Here is a 17,316-nt window from a genome sequence, read left to right as displayed (position 1 = left end):
TCTCGAGTGTCGGACCCCCACCAATCAACAACTGATAACTTATACTGAGGATAGGTCATCAGTATTAAAATGTCAGAAAACCCCTTTAACCATTTTAGGACTGGAAGTGTATTGGACCTTCGTGACCACAGCAAAACTTCATTTTTTGGCATGCTGCGTTCTAAAGGTGATTTTTTTTCTCAGCTTTTCTACTCACATTTTTTTTTTTCAGAAACATGGGCTTTTTAAGTATTTTAAATAATTTTGTAGGTACTTTCACACATAGGTTTGAAAAGAATGCATCATGCCAGAAATTAGTGAGCAGGGCTATCAAATTGGCACATATTACACCTCATTTATTATCCTCTTATCTGCAGAAATGGCTCAAATTGTTGTGGACAATTAAGCCAGCTTATGTGATGATGTATTGTGTAAAAAGTTGCATTTATAGCAAAAAGATAAGACTTTTTGTCAAAAATTCGCATTTATGAAAAGAAAAAGCAACTCATCATGGGAACAAGTGATAGGTAAGTATTAAAAACAGGATGCGTTTATTTTTATCTACACTGACCAAAAATATAAACCTAACACTTTTGGTTTTGCTCCCATTTTGCATGAGCTGAACTCAAAGATGTGAAACATTTTCTACATACACAAAAGACCCATTACTCTCAAATATTGTTCACAAATCTGTCTAAATCTGTGTTAGTGAGCCCTTCTCCTTTGCCGAGATAATCCATCCCACCTCACAGGTGTGGCATATCAAGGTGCTGATTAGACAGCATGAATATTGCACAGGTGTGCCTTAGACTGCACACAATAAAAGCCCACTCTGAAATGTGCACAGTTTTGCCTTACTGGGGGCGGGGGGAATGTTGGTCCACTCTTCAATAGCTGTGCTCAATGGGTGACATGTCCGATGAGTATGCTGGCCATGCAAGAACTGGGATGTTTTAAGCTTCCAGGAATTGTGTACAGATTCTTCCAATATGGGGCCGTTCATTATCATGCTGCAACATGAGGTGATGGTCGTGGATGAATGGCACAACAATGGGCCTCAGGAACTCGTCACGGTATCTCTGTGCATTCAAAATGCCACCAATAAAATGCACCTGTGGTCGTTGTCCATAACATATGCCTGCCCATAACATAACTCCACCGCTACCATGGGCCACTCGATCCACAACGTTGACGTCAGCAAACTGCTCACCCACACGATGCCACACACACTGTCTGCCATCTGCCCTGAACAGGGACTGCTCTGTGAACAGAACGCCTCTCCAACATGACAGACGCTATCGAATGTGAGCATTTGCCCACAATATGGGCACTGAGCAAGTACACCCGTGGGCATGAGCCTTAAGCCAGCCAAAGGTTGATATAAAGTTAAACAAGAGTGTCTGTCTCTGGACCAGATTTATCATCCAGCAGAGCCACTGTGATAAATCTGGTGGCCAATGTTTGCGAAAATGGCAAAAAAAAAAAAACATGCTAAAAAAAGGGCGAAAAAGTGGGGAACCATTTCTTTCAATGGGGTTGCAAAAAGAAAAACGGAAATGACTTTCCGTATGTCTGCATGGCCTTTCCACAAAAAATAGTACATGTTCTATTATTATCCGAATAACGGACAAGGATAAGACTATTCTATTAGGGGCCAGGTATTCTATTGCCCAAAATACGGAATGCACACGACTGGTATCTGTGTTTTGGGAACACAGCACTTAATATGCGCTGTGTTAAAGAGTTTTCTGGGAAAGAGAACAAATTATTTCTGATCCTGCGGAGGGCACTGTGTGTAGGGGTGCTTCCTAGGTAAATTAACAGGCTGCAGACTTCTGGACTATGCCATTAATATACAGTACATGGTGTGGTCCAAAAGGGTTTAATAGGAGCCACTGGTTTGGGTGCCCAGTGTCAGCATCCAGACCAGTGGCTGTTAGTTACAGCCATGCCTGGCCTCCCCCTAATATCAAGGTAAGGGGTTAAGGCTAGGTCCACACGACGACATTTGTCGCGCGACAGATAGGGCACAACTACACTGCAACATTTGTCACGCGACATTTTGTTACACCAATGTCGCGCGACAATTTTTATAATGGCAGTCTATGGTGTCGCACTGCAACATGAGACATGCTGCGACTGCGAGGCGACAGTGGCAGAAAAATCCATCTCGAATGGATTTTCTGCGACTGTTGCATCGCAGTCGCAGCATGTTGCCTGTTGCAGTGCGACACCATAGACTGCCATTATAAAAATTGTCGCGCGACATTGGTGCAACAAAATGTTGCGCGACAAATGTCGTCATGTAGACCTAGCCTAAAACAGAGCATTAAAATGAAGAAAATATTATTTTTTTTTCCATTTTATGAACAGTGTGCCTCATTTGTTTTATGGTAGATGCTTTGCTTTTATTAACCCTTTTTTTGCTATAGTTATAAAAGGTTGTTTGACTGTAATATCATTTTTATTAATGGCTGCAAGTAGAATACGCTATTGAAAAAAATGTTTTTAATCTTTTATGCCCTCAAATATACTATATTTGTAATATAGACACATTTTACTGTATGTACTGGAGCTGACAGATCTACTGAACCAAACACTGGCCATTAAACAAGAATGGAATGCTTTAAGGATATGTTTCCCCCCCTGCCCTTTTTAAGAAAAAGTTTTAATAAGGAAAACAAAGTGCTGTCAAAGAGGTCTTTGGTAAATTTAGTACTACTGTGCGTGCTCCAATTGCAACCGCAAAACAGACACTAAAATATGTGTGAATATAGCTTCATGTCGATATTCAACTGCCCCAGATGCAATTCAAATAGTATGATGGTAGGGGGAGGGGGGAAAAGTAGGCTGCAGTGATAGTATTTGTTCAGACTACCAGCTAAGTGATCCTATGACTGTTCCCATGTTCCCAACCATGAGGATGTATTCTGTATTTTCTACGGGCACAAGTTTCACAGCCAGTTGACCTAGAGAGGGCGTTTATCCTGTCTAAGAGTAGTGGAACTGCCAAGGATAGCACTCACCAAAAGGAGAAAATATGTGTTAAGCACCCGCCCTACAAGTGATGTTATTATGAACAAGTTGTCTCACATGTTTAATGTGTATTTGCTCTTTACAGGATACGTAAATGAACTACGTTAGAGTTGCTAAAGGTAATCATTAAGTGTTCTTGCATGGCAAGACCACTTACTATTATCTCACATATATATTCTTATTATAGCCAAATTTTCCACCCTAACTCCTCCCACAGTTTTTACACTACATAGACGGTAATATACCGAAACATGCGGATTGTTCCCGATTGGTGTGCTATTGCTTTGTGGAACGTTTCGCTGAATGGTTCACGAAATATCCCATAGGAATGAATAACGGAATGTTCAAAACTAGAGTGGGAGCTGACAAAAGCTAGAGTGTGAGCTGAAAAATCAGGACAAGATTTCTAAACTGCCACCACTCCCTCATTTTCAAGCCCACCTACACAAATCGTCTGCTAATGTTTTTTAAAAATGTATCTTTTAATGTAACTGTGAAGCACTTTGGGCAACAACATTGCAATTTAATGTGCTATATAAATAAATAAAAGTTGAAATGCATTTCTCACTCTATCAAGCTTGCCATGGGCACTTTTTAAATTTGATCAATCAATTGGTTAGTGTAATGTATACTATCTTTACTCACTCCAAACACTCCGCAAAGTTACTCTGCCCACTCCATAAAGTTACTCTGCCCAGTCCAACCTTTCCACAGTTACTCCAGCCACTCCAACCACACAAGTTACTCAAGCCACTCCACCCAGTTACTCCATCCACTCCAGTTGTAGACTACTGGTGGAGGCAAGAACACTTCACACAATTTCCCCAGAAATTGGAGCTTTTCTAGTTTAACATATTGTACACTTTAATTGCACTTTCCTTTTAGAGAAGACTCATGGGGGTAGAACGGCTAATGTTACACATTTGTATGTGTAAATTATTCTTTAGCTTAGTGGGCCTGTAGAAAGGATGCCCAGTAATGGGGATGTGTTAGGGTGGCAGTATTCCACATGTATTTCAGTGGTTGTCAAGTGGACAATGGCTATAGACTATAGCAGTGATGGCACTAGATTGTGGAACTCAGCTTGGAGAACTGTTAAACGGGATTGTCTTCACCTAACTGTGTGTGAAGTCTGGCTGAAAATTATACCTTTGTTGTGGACTGTATGTGGAGTCGTGCATGGTGTAAATCAGTTGAAGGAGTTACAAGTAGGCCTCAATATAGGGAGTCAGGAGAAGTGTCACACAGAAAAGAAGTACAGAAGATGATACAGTAATAGTACATATGAAATAGTACATACGAAAGCAGCAGATGGGGGGTTTTAGCACTAAAGTTGAAGCAGCTAGTAGTGATGAGCGGCAGGGGCAATATTCGAATTTGCGATATTTTGCGAATATTTTGTAGAATATTCTTCATATATTTGCGAATTCGAGATTATATTCTTGATTGCAAAAATCGTCAATATATTATTCGCATAATGCACGCAAAATACCGGCGTGGGTCACTTATGCTCAATTTTTCAAGCTGGTATAAGTTTTCTGAGATTGGAGAAAATGGTTGGCACAGCAGAACATTAGAATAGCTTTATATGCAGATAGAGTGCCCCAATATATTTGCACTTGCAAAATTTCAGCAATTAATGATGCGCATATTTTTTAGCAATACGTGCAACTTGTGACATCACAGCACTATGTCTGTAGCATGTATGTATGGACAGCAGAACCTATCACACTGCCTAACACCCTGCACTGGAACCTATCAGCCACACTATAGATCAATCTAACCTACACTGACTATATACACTGCGTGCAGAATTATTAGGCAAATGAGTATTTTGATCACATCATCCTCTTTATGCATGTTGTCTTACTCCAAGCTGTATAGGCTCGAAAGCCTACTACAAATTAAGCATATTAGGTGATGTGCATCTCTGTAATGAGAAGGGGTGTGGTCTAATGACATCAACACCCTATATTAGGTGTGCATAATTATTAGGCAACTTCCTTTCCTTTGGCAAAATGGGTCAAAAGAAGGACTTGACAGGCTCAGAAAAGTCAAAAATAGTGAGATATCTTGCAGAGGGATGCAGCACTCTTAAAATTGCAAAGCTTCTGAAGCGTGATCATCGAACAATCAAGCGTTTCATTCAAAATAGTCAACAGGGTCGCAAGAAGCGTGTGGAAAAACCAAGGCGCAAAATAACTGCCCATGAACTGAGAAAAGTCAAGTGTGCAGCTGCCAAGATGCCACTTGCCACCAGTTTGGCCATATTTCAGAGCTGCAACATCACTGGAGTGCCCAAAAGCACAAGGTGTGCAATACTCAGAGACATGGCCAAGGTAAGAAAGGCTGAAAGACGACCACCACTGAACAAGACACACAAGCTGAAACGTCAAGACTGGGCCAAGAAATATCTCAAGACTGATTTTTCTAAGGTTTTATGGACTGATGAAATGAGAGTGAGTCTTGATGGGCCAGATGGATGGGCCCGTGGCTGGATTGGTAAAGGGCAGAGAGCTCCAGTCCGACTCAGACGCCAGCAAGGTGGAGGTGGAGTACTGGTTTGGGCTGGTATCATCAAAGATGAGCTTGTGGGGCCTTTTCGGGTTGAGGATGGAGTCAAGCTCAACTCCCAGTCCTACTGCCAGTTTCTGGAAGACACCTTCTTCAAGCAGTGGTACAGGAAGAAGTCTGCATCCTTCAAAAAAAACATGATTTTCATGCAGGACAATGCTCCATCACACGCGTCCAAGTACTCCACAGCGTGGCTGGCAAGAAAGGGCATAAAAGAAGAAAATCTAATGACATGGCCTCCTTGTTCACCTGATCTGAACCCCATTGAGAACCTGTGGTCCATCATCAAATGTGAGATTTACAAGGAGGGAAAACAGTACACCTCTCTGAACAGTGTCTGGGAGGCTGTGGTTGCTGCTGCACGCAATGTTGATGGTGAACAGATCAAAACACTGACAGAATCCATGGATGGCAGGCTTTTGAGTGTCCTTGCAAAGAAAGGTGGCTATATTGGTCACTGATTTGTTTTTGTTTTGTTTTTGAATGTCAGAAATGTATATTTGTGAATGTTGAGATGTTATATTGGTTTCACTGGTAAAAATAAATAATTGAAATGGGTATATATTTGTTTTTTGTTAAGTTGCCTAATAATTATGCACAGTAATAGTCACCTGCACACACAGATATCCCCCTAAAATAGCTAAAACTAAAAACAAACTAAAAACTACTTCCAAAAATATTCAGCTTTGATATTAATGAGTTTTTTGGGTTCATTGAGAACATGGTTGTTGTTCAATAATAAAATTAATCCTCAAAAATACAACTTGCCTAATAATTCTGCACTCCCTGTATATGTTAACTGTCTAATGCAGTGGTGCCCAACAATTTTTTGTCTGAGGGCCGCACTAGACTTGGTATAAATTTTGCGGGCCGGAACCAGGTAGCTTTGCCAGAAAGAAATGCAAACGCTGTGAGGGGGCTAGTGTGAGCATTACTACTGTGAGGGGGCACATATTTGGGCATAACTACTGTGAGGGGGCACATATCAGTGCATAACTACTGTGAGGGAGCACATATCAGGGCATAACTACTGTGAGGACTGCACATATCAGGGCATAACTACTGTGAAGAGGGCACATATCTGGGCATAACTACTGTGAGGGGGCACATGCGAGCATTACATCTGTGAAGAGGGCACATATCTTGGCATTATTACTGTGAGGGGGCACATATCTGGGCATAACTACTGTGAAGGGGCACATATCTGGGCATAACTACTGTGAGGGGGCACATATCAGGGCATAACTACTGTGAAGAGGGCACATATCAGGGCTCAACTACTGTGAGGGGGCACGAGTGAGCATTACTACTGTGAAGAGGGCACATATCTTGGCATTATTACTGTGAGGGAGCACATATCTGGGCATAACTACTGTGAGGGGGCATGTGTGAGCATTACATCTGTGAAGAGGGCACATATCTTGGCATTATTACTGTGAGGGGGCACATATCTGGGCATAACTACTGTGAGGGGGCATGTGTGAGCATTACTACTGTGAAGAGGGCACATATCTTGGCATTATTACTGTGAGGGGGCATGTGATGTATACACACTGCATTACATACATTACACACATGTATACATCACATACTGCGCTGTCACCTTCTTCTTCTGGCCCCTCCTCCTTTCATCTCCCGCCGGCTTCTCCTACAGCAGGGCACTCTATCGCTCCAGTGCCTGCCCAATCTTACCAATCAGGGGCATAGCTAGAAATGACTGGGCCCCATAGCAAAATAAATTTATGGGCCCCCCCTCCCGGATCTCCCACCCGCATATACCTATCGGACCTCCCACCCCTTCCAGAGCTCCCACCCCAACATCCCCACACCCCTCCCTAGATCCCCCTCAGTATCATCCACAGATCCCCCCTCAGTGTCACTCACAGATCCCCCCTCAGTGTCATCCACAGATCCCCCGCTCAGTGTCATCCACAGATCCCCCCCTCAGTGTCATCCACAGATCCCCCCCTCAGTGTCATCCACAGATCCCCCCCTCAGTGTCATCCACAGATCCCCCCCTCAGTGTCATCCACAGATCCCCCGCCCTCAGTGTCATCCACAGATCCCCCCCTCAGTGTCATCCACAGATCCCTCCCCCCTCAGTGTCATCCACAGATCCCCCCCTCAGTGTCATCCACAGATCCCCCCTCAGTGTCATCCACAGATCCCCCCTCAGTGTCATCCAGAGATCCCCCCTCAGTGTCATCCACAGATCCCCCCCTCAGTGTCATCCACAGATATCCCCCCTCAGTGTCATCTACAGATATCCCCCCCTCAGTGTCATCCACAGATATCCCCCCCTCAGTGTCATCCACAGGTACACCCCCCTCAGTGTCATCCACAGATATCCCCCCTCAGTGTCATCCACAGATATCCCCCCTTAGTGTCATCCACAGATCCCCCCTCAGTGTCATCCACAGATCCCCCCTCAGTGTCATCCAGAGATCCCCCCTCAGTGTCATCCACAGATCCCCCCCTCAGTGTCATCCACAGATCCCCCCCTCAGTGTCATCCACAGATAACCCCCCTCAGTGTCATCCACAGATAACCCCCCTCAGTGTCATCCACAGATAACCCCCCCTCAGTGTCATCCACAGATACCCCCCCTCAGTGTCATCCACAGATGTCCCCCCTCAGTGTCATCCACAGATATCTCCCCTCAGTGTCATCCACAGATATGCCCCCTCAGTGTCATCCACAGATATCCCCCCTCAGTGTCATCTACAGATATCCCCCCCTCAGTGTCATCCACAGATATCCCCCCCTCAGTGTCATCCACAGGTACACCCCCCTCAGTGTCATCCACAGATATCCCCCCCTCAGTGTCATCCACAGATATCCCCCCTTAGTGTCATCCACAGATATCCCCCCCTCAGTGTCATCCACAGATATCCCCCCATCAGTGTCATCCACAGATATCCCCCCCTCAGTGTCATCCACAGATATCCTCCCCTCAGTGTCATCCACAGATATCCCCCCCTCAGTGTCATCCACAGATATCCCCCCCACCCAGAGCCGCTTCCTAGCTAATTTATTCACTGCACTTGCCTTGCCTCTGGGAAATTGAAGAGAAGTGCCGTAATCTCACACAGGCGCACTGGCAGAGGCCAGGAAGACGGTGCATGCGCACTTTAATGCCTCTGCCAGTGCGCCTGTGCGAGATTACGGCGCTTCTCTTCAATTTCACAGAGGCAAGTGCAGTGAATAAATTAGCTAGGAGGCGGCGCTGGGTGGGGAGATTGCAGGCACAGGCAGCATCGCTTTGCTGCCTGTACCGTTCGCCACGCGCCGTGTGCTGATAAAGTCCGGTCACTGTGCGGGCCGCATGACACGGCTTCGCGGGCCGCATTTGGCCCGCGGGCTGTAGGTTAGGCATCACTGGTCTAATGTAATACAACAAAGCACAGAGCACAGCAATGACACTGCTGTCTCTTTCATAACTGCAATAAACTTTAGAAAATAGCTGCTGGGGAGGTTCTTATATAGTAAGAGGTAGGCAACTTTTCTATTGGTTGCTAGGGATGTTGGTAAGCTGTGACAAAGCCTTCTCATTGGATCACAAGCTAGAAGAAGGGAGGGATGATCAGTCACCTGATCTATACTGTGTTAAAAAAAACAAAAAACGAATATTCATCATTACGAATATATAGCACTATATTCTAAATATTCGCAAATTCTCAAAGTGCCGATATTCGCGATAAAAATTTGCTTTTCGAATATTCGCGCTCAACACTAGCAGCTAGTCCTGTCTGAATTTGGGTGTATTCAGCAGCCGGAGTGGTCCAATAGTCAGAGGAGTGAGTCTGGGGAAAGCTGCCATCAGCAGCATCTGTAACCATAACACTGTGCCCTCTATTTGGGGAGTGACCTGTAACCAATATGCCTTTGTACCTCTCTGGAGTAAAGCCTGGTTATATTTGATTCTTATTGACCATCTGTTTATTATCAATGATTTTGACATGCCTCAACTATAACTTCTGTGTGAGAAATAAGATGTCTCTTGTGATGATGTTGACCAACATGTTAAGACTATGGTTGACCATGCTCTATAGATAGATGTCGACCTAAAGCTATTCCTTCCAACCCCCCACATACACATGCAAACTTGGCACGCCTATACAGGTGAAACTCAAAAAAATAGAATATTGTGCAAAAGTTCATTACTGAAATAAATGAACTTTGCACAATATTCAAATTTTTTGAGTTTCCCTTGTATGTCCATATGTTCTGACCAGGGAGAGGGGAATAAATTGTTGACATCACTGGTGATGACTTATCTGCCTTGTGAGCATGGAAATTAGTTACCTTGCCATAGAAAGAAAGCTGTCTTGGTAGTGCCATGTGGAGGTAGAGCTACCCTATAATCAATATCTGAATGAGACAGCTTTGTTTCTCTTTGAAGAGAGCTAATGTGCATAACCTTTTAATAGGGACATCGCCTGGTCTATAGGATTCCCTACTGTGCGGTCCCAGCTAATGTATCTAATTTAGAATTCATTATTGTTATTTTATTTGTTATCCACTTATTTAGCGTACTTTGCTACCATCTAGTGGCCATTGGTATATTTGGTTTATGTAAGTTATCTATAGTTGTATTCATTTTGTCATTCATCTTGTAACTCCTCATCTTTTGCAAGCTCTCATCCAATGTCCTTTCCTGCATGTCAGATATGCATCCCAGAGCTGGGACCTCTATTATCAATTCTCAAGGTACATTCAATAAATTACCTAAATCCATATGCATTGCGTCTCCCTCACTAGAATTCTACATGGAACTGGTTTCTTTAGGGAAATGATTATAGTGAATTCACTATCTTCTGTTGCTTGTACAAGAGATGGCCACTTACACTCATCAGAGTCTTCCCTCATGTACATTGGTGGCAGAATACCTACACCAGCTGTGATGCTGTCTACTAGGGTAAACGATATCTGCTGAACCTCCATTGAAAACTAATTATTCTGGCATGTTGAAATCCATCTGCCTCATCCATCTTTCTCCTGATAGCTGCCATCAGGGGAGAATCAACTAGGGGTCGACCAATTATCGGAGTTACTGATATCATCGGCCGATATTCATGATTTTCAAAGTTATCGGTATTGACATCTAACCTTGCCGATAATGCCTCCAGCGCGCTATCACAGAACATGAGCGTGCTGCTGTCAGCGCACCATGTTCCCTCAGCAGCACAGGGGAGAAGGAGTCACTTTCTCCCAACCCCTGTGCCGCTCTGCCAGTGAGAAGAGACGGGAGGAGGAGGGGCAGGCGCACTGCACCACCAATGAAAGTTAATGTCTAATACAAATACAGAAGGCGGTGCCCAGCCTATATGACAGGAAGCTGCGATCAGCGGCAGTTAACCCCTCAGGTGCTGCACCTGAGGGGTTAACTGCTGCCTCTGATTGCAGCTCCTTGTCAGAGGCAGGATGTCGGCTATGTGATTCTGTGCCGACACACCCGCCTACTGTATTAAGCGTTAATTATTATTGGTGGCGCAGTGCACCCTCCCCAGTATTAAAAACATTGGTGGCGCAGTGCACCCTCCCCCCACCCCAGTATTAAAATCATTGGTGGCGCAGTGCACCCCCACCCACTCCCCAGTATTAAAAACAGTGGCGCAGTGCACCCTCCCCCCAACTCCCCAGTATTAAAATCATTGGTAGCAGTGGCCACAGGGTCCCCTCCTCTTCATTGGCGGCAGTAGTAGCTTCTGATCTGAGCCCCAGCAGTGTAATCCTGGGGCTCCGATCGGTTACCATGGCAGCCAGGATGCTACTGAAGCCCTGGCTGCCATGGTAATCTCCCTGCTGCTGTGTGTACTATGCACAGGGCAGCAGGGAGAGTGTGAAGTCTTATTCACCCTAGTAGAGCTCTATTAGGGTGAATAGGACAAGGGATCAAAAGATCCCAGGTTCTAGACCCTAAGGGGCGAAATAGTTATTAAATAAAAAGTAAAAAAAAAAAAACACCAAAATATATAAATCACCACCTTTCCCAATTTTACATATAAAATAAATAAACAATAAATAAATAAACATCACATATTGCCACGTCTGTTAAGTCCAAACTATTAAAATATATTTTTTTAAATCTCTTATGTGGTGAACGCCGTAACAGAATTATTTTTTTTTCAAAAATGAAAATGCATAGAATATCGGTATAAGTTATCGGCTATCGGCCTGGAAGTTCACAGGTTATCGGTGTCGGTTCTAAAAAATCAATATCAGTCGATCCCTAGAATCAGCATTCACTTAATTTGTATGGCCAGCTTAAAGGGGTTATCCAATAGTACAAATACCTCCCACAATGTCTGTGCCTCTCCTTTAAATGATACTTACCCGTTCACCAGCAACCTCGTCCCTCCGCGTCCCTGCACAGCCACCACTGCATCGCGGCTGACGCTAGGGAGGCTGGTCACCGTCATGGCCTGCTATTGGCTTCCTCCTCCTTCCCGTCAGTGGATGTTTTGATACATGCGACGGGGAGATGCAGTGGTGGTCATGCAGGATTCCAGAGGGACGCGGTTGCCAGGGATCGGGCAAGTATCGTCTATAGGAGGGGTCCGGGCATTGTCGGGGGTATTTGTACTATTGGATAGTCTCTTTAAGCAATCTTGTGTTTTATTAGAGATGTGTTGCAGTTTTCTGAAATCACTAACATTTTTGTAATTGTTCAAATCAATCAGCAAAAAAAAAAAAGGCTGATCAGTACTTGGAACAGTAAATCTCACTGAAGCAATCTTCTTGTACTGTGATCAGTTGTCATAACAAGGAGATGTTAAGAGTAGGTATTCAGCAAACATAAGGCCCTTTCTATCCAAGTCTTGGTGGAACACTTGTTTTTAAACAGGGATTAAGAAAGAAGAGCAGGGATGATGACCTTGCAGGCAAGCTTGACTTGCTGGCTTGTATTTAGATTTGATTTTACATAAGGGATGATTGACCAGGAAAAATGTGAACAGGAAAAATTATTTGCTTTAGTTAATCCCTACTTACAAAATCAGCATTATACTGGAAAATCACATCCTGACAGCTCATAGGTTAGGAAGCTAAAACCACACAAATTCCCACTCACCAGGCTGTTCCTGTAAAAGCATTGTGTTGCATGATGTCCTCTTTATTATAAAAAGTGGGAAGGCAAAACTTTCTGGGAACATGGATATAATGTGAGACAAATAGATGTGAAGTTGTGTGTATGATGAAAGCATTTGAAACTGAGCTTGGTCAAGTGAGTACAAGGTACACTGTGACCACTAAATTGCAGAGAACATTTTGCTTTTACAGAAGTTAAAAAATATAGACATACAGAATTTCTTATTTATATGTATGGACCTAAATGTTTAACTAGAGCATACATAAATGTATGGCCAGGAAACAAAATGAATTTCTATTCTTTAATACCATTTAGTATTTTTTAATCTATATAGGTTCAAAATTATGCTTTGATTAAGTTATTACTATATGTTTATTTTATCCACAGCTTACAATCTACTTATTAAGACATAGATTTAAAAAACAACATTCTGGCTCCTTTAAACCACCACTAGAGGGAGCTGAGAAACTTACTGCATTTTGTTATGCTTTGAAGTTTGAGCTCAATAATAAGATAGTATGCTGTAAGCATTAATGATCCCTGGTGGTAACTGCTATGCAATGAAGTTAGATATCTGTATCAAAAACACTCAGTTCTCCAACAGCTAATCAGGACAGAATTTTGAGTCTATATAAGGCAAGATGATGAAATATTGCAAATATAACCTTTTCTTACACAAACCTCTCTCCATTTGAAAAACATATCTTGTCAGTGTCACGCCTTGCCCTGTGAATGTGCGGAGATCTGCCAGGCAGGCTGCACATGTCTGACTCTTCTCTTTGTTTTGGTTTGGGTTTGAGCTGGATCCACCTTCCCTCAGGTGTACTGGGTTGATTGTTAGCGAGGCTATTTATTCCTCCTTCTCCCAGTGGCCTGTGCGGGTTATATTTTATTCCTATGGGCTTTGGATATGTTGTGGATCGTCTGCTCCAGCTCAGCTCGAGATAAGTCCTCTCTGTTTCTTCCCCTGATGTCTTTTATCTAGGCCTCTAGGGAGACGCTTGCTTCCTCCTGTTTGAAGAAGTAGGTCGCCTCTTCTCCTTTCCCTACTGCTCAGGGTTTTCCCAGGGTATATAGACTTAGGCACGAGGGCATGTGCATATCCACCATAAGGGTATGCACATGTGCACAGCAGTATAGGGAAAGCCTTAGGGATTGCTAGGCGGTGGCCCTTTTCTCCCTAGCTTTTGGGCCTAGTAAATTAGTTGGTTGTTTTCCCTGTGTTTGGTTATTTCCCTGCTTACCTACCTACCGTGACATTATAACCCGCCATAAAACTGTCATTTCCCTGCTGTTCGCGAAATGGAGGCTATGGGTGCTTTGGTTGATCGCATGTAGGGATTATCGCTGGAGGTTGCTGATCTCCGCAGTTCTGTTGCACAGTGTCAGAATGCTCTGGCGTCTGGCGCCATTGGAGGAAATCAGGTCTGCTTAGAGCCTAAAGTCACTCTCCCTGATAGGTTCTCAGGGGGTGGTGATGACTTTATTCGGTTCAGGGAGTCCTGCAGGTTGTATTTTTGTCTGCGGCCGATGTCATCTGGTGACAAGAATCAAAGAGTGGGGATCATTATATCTCTGCTCAAAGGGCACGCGCAGTCCTGGGCTTTTTCTCTGCCGACCGGTTCACCATCCCTCCGGTCTGTGGATGAATTTTTTAGAGCCTTGGGCTTGATTTACGATGACCCAGACCGGGTCTCTATGGCTGAATCTAAGTTGCACAGTTTGTTACAGGGAGAACGTACTGCAGAGTCGTATTGTGCAGAATTTAGAAGATGGGCAACTGACTCGGGGTGGAATGATCCTGCACTCCGGAGTCAGTTTTGTCAGGGGCTATCTGAAAGGTTGAAAGATGCCCTTGCTTTTCATGAATATCCCGACTCATTGGAGACGGCCATGTCTTTGGCAGTGCGGCTTGATAGATGTCTTAGAGAGAGGTATAAGATTCTTCTCGAGCGGGGGGTCCCGTCTGAAAGTGGATCCGTCCCACCTATTACCCAAGGAAATATGACATTAGAATCTGGGGCAGGAGAGGAGCCTATGCAGTTGGGCCAGGTTTCCTTTTGCTCAGGTGATAGGAACTTTAGGAAGCTGAATAAGCTATGTTACTACTGTGGTAAAGAAGGTCATTTTGTTTATGTGTGTCCTTTTGTGAAACCTCAAAACGGTAATGAAAAACTACAGAGGTATTCACATAAAGAGAAAGAAAAAACCTCCCTGACTCTTGGTAGTGTGAATGGGGAGTCTGAGCAAGCTAATATGCATTCTCCCTGCAATATACGTTTCCTCCTGCCTGCCATGGTGGCACTAGACTCAGGAAATTTTGATTTTGAGGTATTTGTTTACAGTGGTGCGGGGGTAAACCTTATTGACTTTCATTTTCTCCAAAATTTTGGTTTTCGAACTAGCGCATTAGAAAAGGTAATACCAGTGTTTGCTATTGATTCCTCTCTCACAAAAGAGTCTTACTCATATCGTTCATGACATTCAGTTAAGGGTGGGTGATTCACATGTTGAGTGCATTTCTTGTTTTGTTATGAGGGGCTTGCCTGCTCCGATGGTTCTAGGTTTACCATGGTTGATAAAGCATAACTCTACTATTGACTGGCGAAGAGGACAAATCAGTAGCTGGAGTGAATTTTGTAGGGACAACTGTCTCTGTGCTTCTATCTCAGGGGTGTCAACTACGGTCCTACCTCAGTTTCTCTCTGATTTTGTGGACGTATTCTCAGAGGGTGGAGCTCAGGAGCTGCCCCCCCATCGAGAATATGATTGTCTGGTCAATCTCATCCCTGGAGATAAGCTTCCAAAATCTCGGCTATACAACCTTTCCCAACCCGAAAGAGAGGCTATGCGGAAGTATATTGCCAAGTGTTTGGCAAAGGGACATATTAGGCCATCCAAGTCCCCTGTGGCTGCCGGCTTCTTTTTCGTAAAAAAGAAAGACGGATCACTTAGACAGTGTTTGGATTTCCGGGAATTGAATCTTATTACGGTCCGTGATCCGTAATCCCCTTCCTTTGATTTCTGAGCTATTTGATCAAATTGTCGGAGCCAAGGTGTTCTCCAAGTTGGATTTAAGAGGAGCCTATAATTTGATCAGAATAAAGGAAGGAGATGAGTGGAAAACGGCCTTCAATACACCCAAAGGTGATTTCGAGAATCTTGTCATGCCCTTTGGTTTAACTAATGCGCCAGCGGTCTTTCAGCGATTTGTCAATGATATTTTCCATCATTTAGTGGGAAGTTTTGTTGTTATTTATCTTGATGACATACTAATTTACTCTCCTGATTTGGAGACCCATCAGGATCAAGTGAGACAGGTGTTGTCGATCTTTCAGGAGAATAAATTGTATGCAAAATTGTAAAAATGTGTATTTGCTGTCCAGGAGCTACCATTTTTGGGATACCTGCTTTCTGACTCTGGTTTTCGTATGGACCCCAAAAAGGTCCGGACAGTACTGGAATGGGACCGGCCTGAGAATCAGAAAGCTCTGATGCGGTTTTTGGGTTTTACCAATTACCTCAGAAAATGAATCTTGAATTATTTCACCATTGTAAAACCTTTGACAGATATGACAAAAAAAAGGGGCCGACCTCTCTGTCTGGTCGGATGAGGCATTACAGGCCTTTTCTGCTATTAAGAAATGTTTTGCGTCTGCTCCCATTCTGATGCAACCTGATGTGTCTCAACCGTTCGTCATGGAGGTTGATGCATCAGAAGTGGAGGTCGGAGCAGTTCCCCTAGCAAATGGCATCCGTGTGCTTTTTTCTCCAAAAAATCTCCGCCGCTGAAAGAAATTATGATGTAGGAGATAGAGAATTACTGGCCATTAAATTGGCCTTTGAAGAATGGCGTCACTGGTTGGAAGGGGCTACTCATTCTATTACGGTATATACTGACCACAAGAATTTGGCTTACCTGCAGTCTGCTAAGTCCCTGAATCCTAGACAGGCTAGGTGGTCGCTGTTTTTACTAGGTTCAATTTTGTGGTCACCTTTCGCCCTGGGGTTAAAAACGTCAAGGCAGATGCGTTGTCACAAAGTTTTCCTGGGGGGAGTGATTTGGAGGATCCCGCTCCGATTTTGGCTGATGGCGTGGTGGTTCCTGCTCTGTACCTCAAGTTGGAGATGGAGGTGTTGGGGGCACAGGAGGAGGCTCCTGATTCCTGTCCTCCAGGCAAGTTGTTTGTTCCTGCTGAACTGCGATACAAGGTGTTCAATGAACATCATGATACGGTCCTTGCGGGACATCCTGGAAGCAAATCCACCATAGATCTTATTTCCCAGAGATTCTGGTGGCCAGGGTTGCGCAAGGGTGTGGAGGGTTATGTGGCAGCTTGTGAGACCTGTGCACGGGCGAAGGTGGCTCACACTCGGCCTTCAGGATCCCTTCTTCCTTTGTCCATCCCGTCTCATCCTTGGACGCATTTGTCCATGGACTTTATTACCGATTTAATGAGTTCCTCTGGAAAAACTGTGATTTTGGTGGTAGTGGACCGCTTCAGTAAGATGCTCCACTTTGTACCGTTACCTTGCTTGCCCAATGCCAAAACTCTCGCTCAGGTTTTTGGAGGGCCTTTTGCTCTCATCTGGGAATTCAACTGTCTTTCGCTTCGACTTTTCATCCCCAGTGGAAT

This window comes from Bufo bufo, chromosome 1, assembly GCF_905171765.1.
Source record: "Bufo bufo chromosome 1, aBufBuf1.1, whole genome shotgun sequence".
Classification (NCBI taxonomy): Eukaryota; Metazoa; Chordata; class Amphibia; order Anura; family Bufonidae; genus Bufo; species Bufo bufo.
The sequence above is the reverse complement of the archived record's forward strand: the minus strand, read 5'-3'. Positions refer to the sequence as shown.